The sequence below is a fragment of the Neopelma chrysocephalum genome, unplaced genomic scaffold, assembly GCF_003984885.1.
Source record: "Neopelma chrysocephalum unplaced genomic scaffold, ASM398488v2 Primary Assembly neopelma1_96476, whole genome shotgun sequence".
In the NCBI taxonomy this organism is placed as follows: domain Eukaryota; kingdom Metazoa; phylum Chordata; class Aves; order Passeriformes; family Pipridae; genus Neopelma; species Neopelma chrysocephalum.
Genome location: NW_020925122.1, coordinates 231,778 through 240,769, shown reverse-complemented (window position 1 = coordinate 240,769; position 8,992 = coordinate 231,778).

The window sequence follows — 8,992 nt, the reverse complement described above, 5'->3', positions numbered from 1 at the left end:
TGTACTATCTTCCATATCTAAACATAAATCCTCCTTCTCTGTTACAGCATTTTCACATACATATCCTAGTTGTTTTCTGGGTATACAGGCTTCTGTGCTGATAGTTTGCCATCTCCCTATGTCCCTGTCATAGCTTGCCCAGACATTATGTCCCATGGGTCTAATTACTATGTCCCAGTGTATTGTTCCTAATGCTAAGACAGGAAATATGATCTGTTCTTTTGCCTCATGGATGGTAAGAATATATGCCTCTATTTGCTCCTGCTTTGAGTTATATGTGAAGTTTACTAATTGCCACCATGCCTGATGTTCTTTCTCAAATTTGGTTGTGGTGTCATTTCTGGATATGATCTCTCTTATTTCTTGAGGTAAAATTCCTGATGTTCCTTCTCTTATAACTCCTGAAGCTATGGATTGTATCCATTGCTGGGTTTGGATACACTGTATTGCTATTGAGACATTTTCTTGTAAACTTCCAAAAAAATTAGTCACAACCTGAAAATCTTCAGATGTGTGTTTAGTTAACAAGATCATCAAGTCTGTAGTAAGAGATTGTGTTTCAGCTATAGTCATTAATGATGATCTTAGTGGTACCTCTAGTTTTCCCAAATCAGAGGTTACAGTGCTGAGTTTATTAATTAATATTTCCTGATCTATTGAATTTAATACACCTAGTCCTGATCCAAACCATCCTGTTAGATCTTTTCATGTTCTTTCATGGTGGGATCTAGTTCTTAACCAAGCGCTCCATCCTTTATGTCATTGAAGGGCTGACAATCCCCTTTTATAGAGGATATGTTTGTTTGGATTTTTACCTGGACTTTTTTTTTTAGTGAATATGTAGGGTCCAGGGGTAACTTCTGCTCATTAGATTGTCTAATTACATAAGGTCCTACAAGGGAAAGATTATGACTTTTTTCTGTACATTCTGAGGGTGTATATGAGGAAGGCAGAAGTCTGTGTTGTTGAAGTAAATATTGTTGTGGTGTCTATTACACATTTCTTTGATGGTGCCTTGTCTGCTTTCAAAGTAGCCCAAAGACATACTACGGAAACTGGTTTGTCCAACATAAAGTTGTGCCAGCACTGATCAGAAGCACAGACGAACTTACCAATCAGTTTTCCCCTGTTATATTCTCTGGGTTCTCTTACAGTGATTTGGGTCTGGGACATTTGTTCCTCATGGTCAGGTATATTAATTCCTCTACATCCTATCTGTATTTCCCCAATTATTCCAGTTAAGATACTAAACCCATTCCTTTTCTCCCAATCGTGTTCTAAATATGGTTCATTTTTGTGCATGACCACAGTGGCCAGGTTTAAATTAGAAATGTGTCTTCCAGACATACCAGAATATCTGATATAAGCCTGAGACCACGGCCAGTCTAAGGTAATGACTGGAGCCAGAGTTATTATACTTATCAGAGTTCCAACGGCTAGTGTCGAGTAAACTTGAGGGTTGTCGGTCCTACAGGTTCTGACGTCCATGTTTCTTTAGGTGACTTCTTCACTTGTGAATAATGAATCCAGGTGGGTTGTTCTTTGATTGCTGTGAAGGTCATCAGAAGCACTTGGTATGGTCCTTTTCACTTCTCATCTAGTGGTTGGTCTGAAAAAGTTTTAACATACACCCATTCTCCAGGGGAAATGTTATGTAAGGGCTGGTCTATTCCCCTTGAACGAGTACTCATTACTTGTTTGTTAATTTTTGACAATTGTTTACTCAATGAGATCAGATATTCCCATATATATCCTTCCCCAGCTTCTATGAGGTCTTCTCCTTGATAATAATTCCCATAGGGTTTTCCGTATAACATTTCAAAGGGGCTTAGCCCTTCTTTAGTCTTAGGTTTGACCCTTATTTGCAATAAGGCCAGAGGTAAGCCAGGCTTGGTACCAATGTAGATTTACTTCTTGACAGTTTTTTTCCAATTGTTGTTTTATCAAATGATTCATTTTCTCCACCTGACCACTTGCCTATGGTCGATATGGAGTATGTAATTGCCAATCAATTTGCAGAATGCTGCTTATCTTTTAGTTATAAAATGTGGTCCTTGGTCCAAGGAGATGATGTCAGGTACTCCGAACCTGGGGATAATTTCATTAAGTAGTACTTTGACAACTTCTCGAGCCTTATTGCTTTGGGTCAGGAAAACTTCTAGCCAACTTGGGAAGGTATCTTTTAGGACCAATAGGTATCGGTACCTCCTTTTCTTAGGTAGTTCTGAGAAATCTATCTGCCAGTGTTGCCCTGGGAGGTTACCCTTGCCAATTGTCCCTATTTCTATTTTATTGGTTGTGTGAGGATTATTGTGTAGTGTATAAATCTCGTCCTATAATTTGTTTCTTTAGGTATTTATGCAGTGCATTTGTCCCCAGATGAGTTTTGTTATGTTCTGTCTCTACAACTTTCTATAGTACCCTTTCAGGTATTACTACTGTAGTGGTTTGAGCCAGGTTTGCCCCCTGAAACTCAGAAAGTGGTAACCCCCAGGGGGTGGTGACCCTTGGGGTTTGACCCAATCAGTGCTCCTGCAAAATATAAACATATTTCTGGAGACCGGAAAAGAAGGTGTGGTTCTTGTTGTTAGAAGAAGAGGTGGCCATGTTGTGGTGAGGCCACGAGGAGCCCCTTGGGGGCTTTGCCCCCCCCCCAGCCCCCGGTTGGGGGGCTGCAGGGACTCGGAACAGTGTTAGCTGGGCTGAGTGCCTGTGGCTAGGAGCTGGGGGAGTTTCTCCCCTGTAGGCAGCAGTGGGAGACGCTGGGAGTGGCAGACGGAGTAGCAGTAGAACAGCAGCATCCGAAGAGCAGTGGCAAAGAGCCAACTGATAAGGACCAAGAAAGCAGACAGAAAAACTCCTGCAAGGAAAGAGAGAAAAGAGCCAGCAGCAGAAAGCAGGACAAGAGAACCGAGCCAGCAGCAGGAACAGAGTTTCGGGGGTAAGAACTAAATAACCAAAACCCCCAAACTCCCTTGGAGACTCCTCTGAGAGAGAGGAAAATGATGGACTCACTTGAAAGAGTCTTGGAGTGCAGTATGCACTGAGAGAAGAGCTAGGAAGCTCATGGCCTCCTGAGAGCTAAAGCCAGGACGGCCAAAGGAATGTGTGTGTGTGGGGTGACCTTGGCCCCCCCCACTGCTGCCAGGCTTCAGAGAAGCTGGCAGCCATCTTTGAGTCAGAGCATGGGAGCTCTGTGAAGGGGCTTGATTTCCCCTGAAGATACCAGACTGTCACAAAGACCCCTGTGCTTCGTGATATGACCGTGGTGGAGCGACCTTGTCTGGGGTTACGCAGCCCACGGAAAGACCCCCGTTTGAAGACGGGGGCCAAGAGAGGCTTGGAGGCCTCCCTCGTGTGTACTGGCAGAGAGCCAACAACTGCTTCTGCCTGGAAGAGAAGAAGAGAGCCTGCTGCCTAGAGAGAGACCTGCTGCTGAGAGACTGGAAGGGGTCTTTTCTTCTTCTTCTCTCCTGGACTTTTATTTGGAGGGAGAAGAGATTTGGCCCATTGTAAATATTATTGTCATGGTAGAGATAGAAATAGAGTTAAGATTATATGTAATGTATTACAGTATAAGTATTTATTTATTTGTACAGTCCTGTAATATATTCCTTTCCCCCCATATTGAGTCTTGTGTTTTTGCCTGGAAAACCCATCTCACATGGGGTCGAGATGTGGGAGGGGGGCTAGGAATCAGGAATGGGATTTTGGGCCTTTTCAAACCATGACAACTACTTATCCTGTTTTTAAGTGGTACATATTACCTTTGAGTTGACCTTGTTGATTTTTTATTAATTTAAAATTTTCTTTTGAATATGATACATTAGACCTTACCTCTATGATTTTGCCATCTGGGATTAAGGATGCAAATCCTACCTGGCCGTTTTCTGTTGCCTTTTTCCCACTTGATCTGCTAATCGATTGCCTTTTTTCCTGGTCCGTATTACCTTTTTGACGTCCTCTGCAATGCATAATGACAAGATTTTGGTAATTGAACAGAGCTTAAAGATTTCTTCTGCGTGCTTTATCTGTTTTCCTTGTGATGAGAGCTGCCCTCTTTCTTTCCATATTGCTCCGTGGACATTTACTACACCAAAAGCATATTTTGAGTCTGTCCATATGTTAATGTCTTTTCCTTTTTCTAATTGCAATGCTCTGGTGAGTGCAATTATCTCTGCCTTTTGTGCAGAGGTGTCAGCAGAGAGTGCCTGTGCTGTGATGATATGATCTGTGGTTGTTATTGCATATCTTGCTTTGCGGGTTCCATTTTTCACATAGCTGCTCCCGTCGGTAAACCACGTTTCCGCCTCAGGCAGCGGTGTATCTTTTAAGTCTGGTCGACTGGAATATGTTGCCTCAATTGTTTCTATGCAACCGTAATGCACTGGTTCCTCTGTAGTCGTTGAACTGGACAAAAAGGTGACTGGATTGTCGATGTTAAATCTGGAGGGTGAGAGCCAGTGACTCTTTCTGTTCTAGCACTGCTGAAACCACATGTGATATTAGAACAGTCATTGTAAACTTTTTGTGCTTTTTGTATATTTAGCACTGCTGTTGTTACTGCCTTTCAAGCATCCTGGCCATCCTTTGCTTACTTCATCTAATTGTTTAGAGAAGTATGCCACTGTTTGTCGATATGTTCTTATCTGTTGGGCTAGGACTCCCAGTGCAATCCCTTGCCTTTCGTGTGAGAAAAGCAAAAGGTTTAGTCACATTTGGAAGACCCTAGTGCAGGTGCTTGCATCAGTTCCTTCTTAAGTTGATGGAAAGCTTACCTAGCTTCTCCAGTCCACACTAATTGTTTAATCCCATCCTGTAGAATCTGGTATAGGGGTTTGACTATCAGTCCATATTTGTAGATCCAAAGCTTACACCAGCCAGTTATTTCTAAAAATGTGCAAAGTTCTTTTGGAGTTTGGAGCAAAGGTATTTTACATATGGTTTCTTTTCTCTCTGGTCCTAGTTGACGTTGACCTCCTGAGATTTCATATCCTGGATAAATAACTTCTTTCTTGACAATCTGGGCTTTATTTTTGGATACTTTGTACCCTTTCAGTCCCAGAAAGTTTAATAAGCTTACAGTCCAGCTTTCACATTCGTCTTGGGTCCTGGTGGCGATTAACAAATTATCCATGTACTGCAAGAGGACTCCGCTGTCTGACGGTGCAGTCCACTCTTCAAGATCTTTTGCAAGTTGATTTTTGAAGATTGTGGACTGTTTTTAAATCTTTGAGATAATATGGCCCAGGTGAGCTGGGATCGGCGACTTGTGTCCGGATTTTCCCACTCAAAAGTGAACAATTTTTGACTTTTAGGGTCCAAAGGCAGGCAGAAAAAGGCATCTTTTAAGTCTAGAACAGAAACATATTTATTTTTAATTTGGTCAAATGTGTGTATGGGTTTACTACCACTAAATGGAGATAGAGGATATTGTTTGTTTCCTACCGGCTGTGTTCTGGGTTTTTAGCCTTACTGTTTTTGTGCAGTTTTAGCTCTTTCTGGAGTCCTGTCAGCCCAAACCCCAGGGTAAAACTTGATTAAGGCTTGATGATGGCATTTATTCCGATATTTGTAGCTGAATTAAAGTAAGACTTAAGATTTCGATTAGTTTGTTTTCTCTTACTTTAATTTGTGTCTCCCTATTTTTAACTTAATTTTTGCATTCAATTTTTCTAATAAATCTTGTCTTGAAAGTGATTTGTGCATACTTAAAATGTTTCATAAACGATCCCTTCTGATGTTGAATAGTTTCTTTTATAACATTCAAAGATACATAACATTTAGTTCCTAACTTAACATAGAACATGATGCACTAGTGTCCACCAAAAACTCTATTTTATGTTTGTCTTTCCCCAGTTCCATTAAAACCAGGGGGTCTCTGGAGTGCAAAACCCCCGGTATGTCTGAAGAAGTTGGTAATGGTTATTTTTATCAGGCTTTAACATAATTTGGGTGTATGCTTTGGCTGCCTTTAATACTAATTCCTTTTCAGTTTCAGTTAAAAGCATCTAGCATCAAATCAATATTTTCTCAGTCCAGACCTAAAGTTTTAATATATGTTTTAAACTTCTTTGCTACCCCAACCGGATCATCTCTATATTTACAAGCAATATTTTTCTAATTTTCTAGATCTCCCATAGAGAAATTAACTTTAAGCCTTATAAGTCGGCAGGTCTTGTTCTCGCTTTGCTGTGCGTTTGCCTGCTCGGGGGAGATAAGGATGGGGAAAGGGAAGGTTTTTTTCTTCTTCTCCTTTCTCCGTCCCTCTCTTGCTGTCCTGAGGATGAGGACAATTTATTGTCCTCATCTTTTACCAGCCCTGAGGGGGGGATGGAAACCCCCTCTTCTACTATTTCATTTACCCTTTCTCCAAAGGGAGTTACATACTCATCAATTCCACTTTCTAGTTCACTCTTCTTATATTTCAAACACCTCTGCCCTATAGAACATGCTGAACAACATCGTTTAAGTTTCCCTATTCCTTCTTTTAGATTCTCTTGTTCTAAAGTTAGAACAAACGGATCTCACGGGGCCAAATTAATGCCACACTCTCTCTGCCATTCCAGGCATTCCCTCAAAGAAAAGAACATATCGGCATAAATTACTTCATCCCATTTTCCTTCCCCTCGCAAAAACAACATTTACTGTAGTAAGATATTATAGTCTAATGATCCATGCTTTGACCACTTTGCTCCTTCCCCTAGTGTATACAGTGGCCACCATTTGGAACAGTATTTGGTTAGAGTTTTCTTGCTAGTGTTCCCACCCTGGGGTCCCCCTATTTCTTTCCAGTGTGTTATAATACACCCTAAAGGGCTTTTATCAACCTCTTGTTTTCCCTGCTTGTTTCCCATTTCTAGCTTTCGCTTTGCCTGCCTCTTGCTGCGCCCTTTGCAAGATAACAGAGACGCAAATTCAGGCTCCTACTTGCTCTGTGGTTTCAGTCACATACTTCTAGTACACACCACACACACCACACAGCACCAGTTTCAATTGTCTACAGGCTCAATTAGCCCTTAAAGCAGGAAGGCTTTGAACCAGTTCTGTCAGTTGTTTTAGTACTTCTTGTTCTATTAATTTGTTGTCTTGCAGGAATTCTCAGCCTGACATGGGAAAAAAATAAAAACTCCTTTCTAGGGTACTCCTACTGCCCCAAAATATCCATACTCCCCATAAACCACATCCACTGACACAGGGTAGCAATCTCCACAATTTGGACACTAACAAAGGAAAACCACCTCTATTCCTTTCGTCTTATTTCATATACAGATCTCGTTATGCCCTCTGGCACTGTATAAGAACAGTATCTAAATTCAACCACTCTATTGCTAAAGTTCTGTTTGTGCAATTTATAAATCTTTGCCAATGCGTTCTCCAACCTTGTAAGACCGTTCCACAAATACATGTGCTTTCGTCTTTTAGTTCTAAATCCCCCCATGCCAATCCTATCCCTATCCACAGGTTACCACGCTGAAATTGCCAACATTTAACGCAGATTACGAATATACGAGGTGAACAATTCTTACAAATTGAGCACAGATAAGGGTTAGCACTTGGGTTTGCTGTTAGCAGAGAGGCTGTCAGCCCTGGAGTTTATGGCATCTGCAAGTGGCCAGCAAACTTCTGGGCTTAATTCCTGCAAACAATAAGTGTTAGAGTCAGTTTCCTGCCCAATTAGTTTTGTAAACAAGGAAACCACTATCTCCCATAAACACATGAAGGTAGTCCTTTTGCTGTGGTTGGAAGTAAAACAGTAACAAACATAAAACAAATATAATTCCCAATATTTGGTTACTTAACACACAACAGTAATTTTATGACATAAAAGACAATACTCACAAACAAAGGCAAACAATATAATCAGCACACACAAGGGATCCCCACAGATGGTTTAAAACAAACCCAAAGATAATATATTACCAGACTTCTAATGATCACAATTCTGAGTCCAAGTCCAAAATCCAGCCACAAAGGTAAACCTAAAAACATTTGTCCCTTTCTTCCAAATCCTCTTAGCCCAAGGAATTTGGTATAGCTTTAGTGAGACTCTAACTCACAATCAAAGCCTATGCAACTTTCTAGTGGGACTCAAACCCACAATTAGAAAGATGCAGCTCTTGTTAGCTGCTAGCAAGCCAGAGCCCTAGAAAACCAGCGTATGACTTATGGTTTCCTTCCCAAAACCCTAGGGAAAAATAAAAGAGTGCTTTAGAATTTGTATATCTTTGCACAGGATCTTTGTCCACTCCCATGATGATCCAGCAGAGCCCGGGGAGCCTCACCGGAGTACCGTGCCAGGGCGTGCAGAGGGTCCCTGATTCCAGAGGGTCTTCACAGACAAGCGGAGGTCTTCTCCTGGCTGGCTCGCCAAATTGATTCAAAGAAATCCTTAAACAATATATATAAAGCACACTTTTTTTACGGCCGGGGGAGATGCAGGGGGTTTCGCCCCCCCGTGCATGTCCACTGAGAAAAGAAACACAACAGCATTTTATACAGTGAGTTTTAAAAATTATCTATCATATACACTCTTTACGAAGTCTGCCTTATCTAAATAGACATTTGGTTGCCTAACTCCTATTCTTATTATTATAGAGTAGTTACATAAAGTTTTATCATTTCAAACAGCTTAGGTTTCCCCCACCCCTCTTGTCTCCCTTGCAATGCTATGTGCTAAAAGTCTTTCCTGCTTTCCCTGAGAGTCCCTTTTGTTTATGTAAGCTAACTTTATCTTAATTGCCCACCATTTGGGCAGCAACCTTCTTTCAATCAGTTACAATTTTGCAAAGTCACACTAACATAGCTAAATTTTTATTTTATTTTGTCTTGTCTTTATTTCACTAACACCTCTGAATTTATTTTTTTGTTTTGTAATAATTTTTATCTTCAAAAGTCTCAGAGCAAACAGTGCTGTGAATAAAACACTCAGTACTCTCTCCTGTGTCTAGTCAGAACCTGTGAGTTTAAGGTGTGATGAGATCAAACAGCA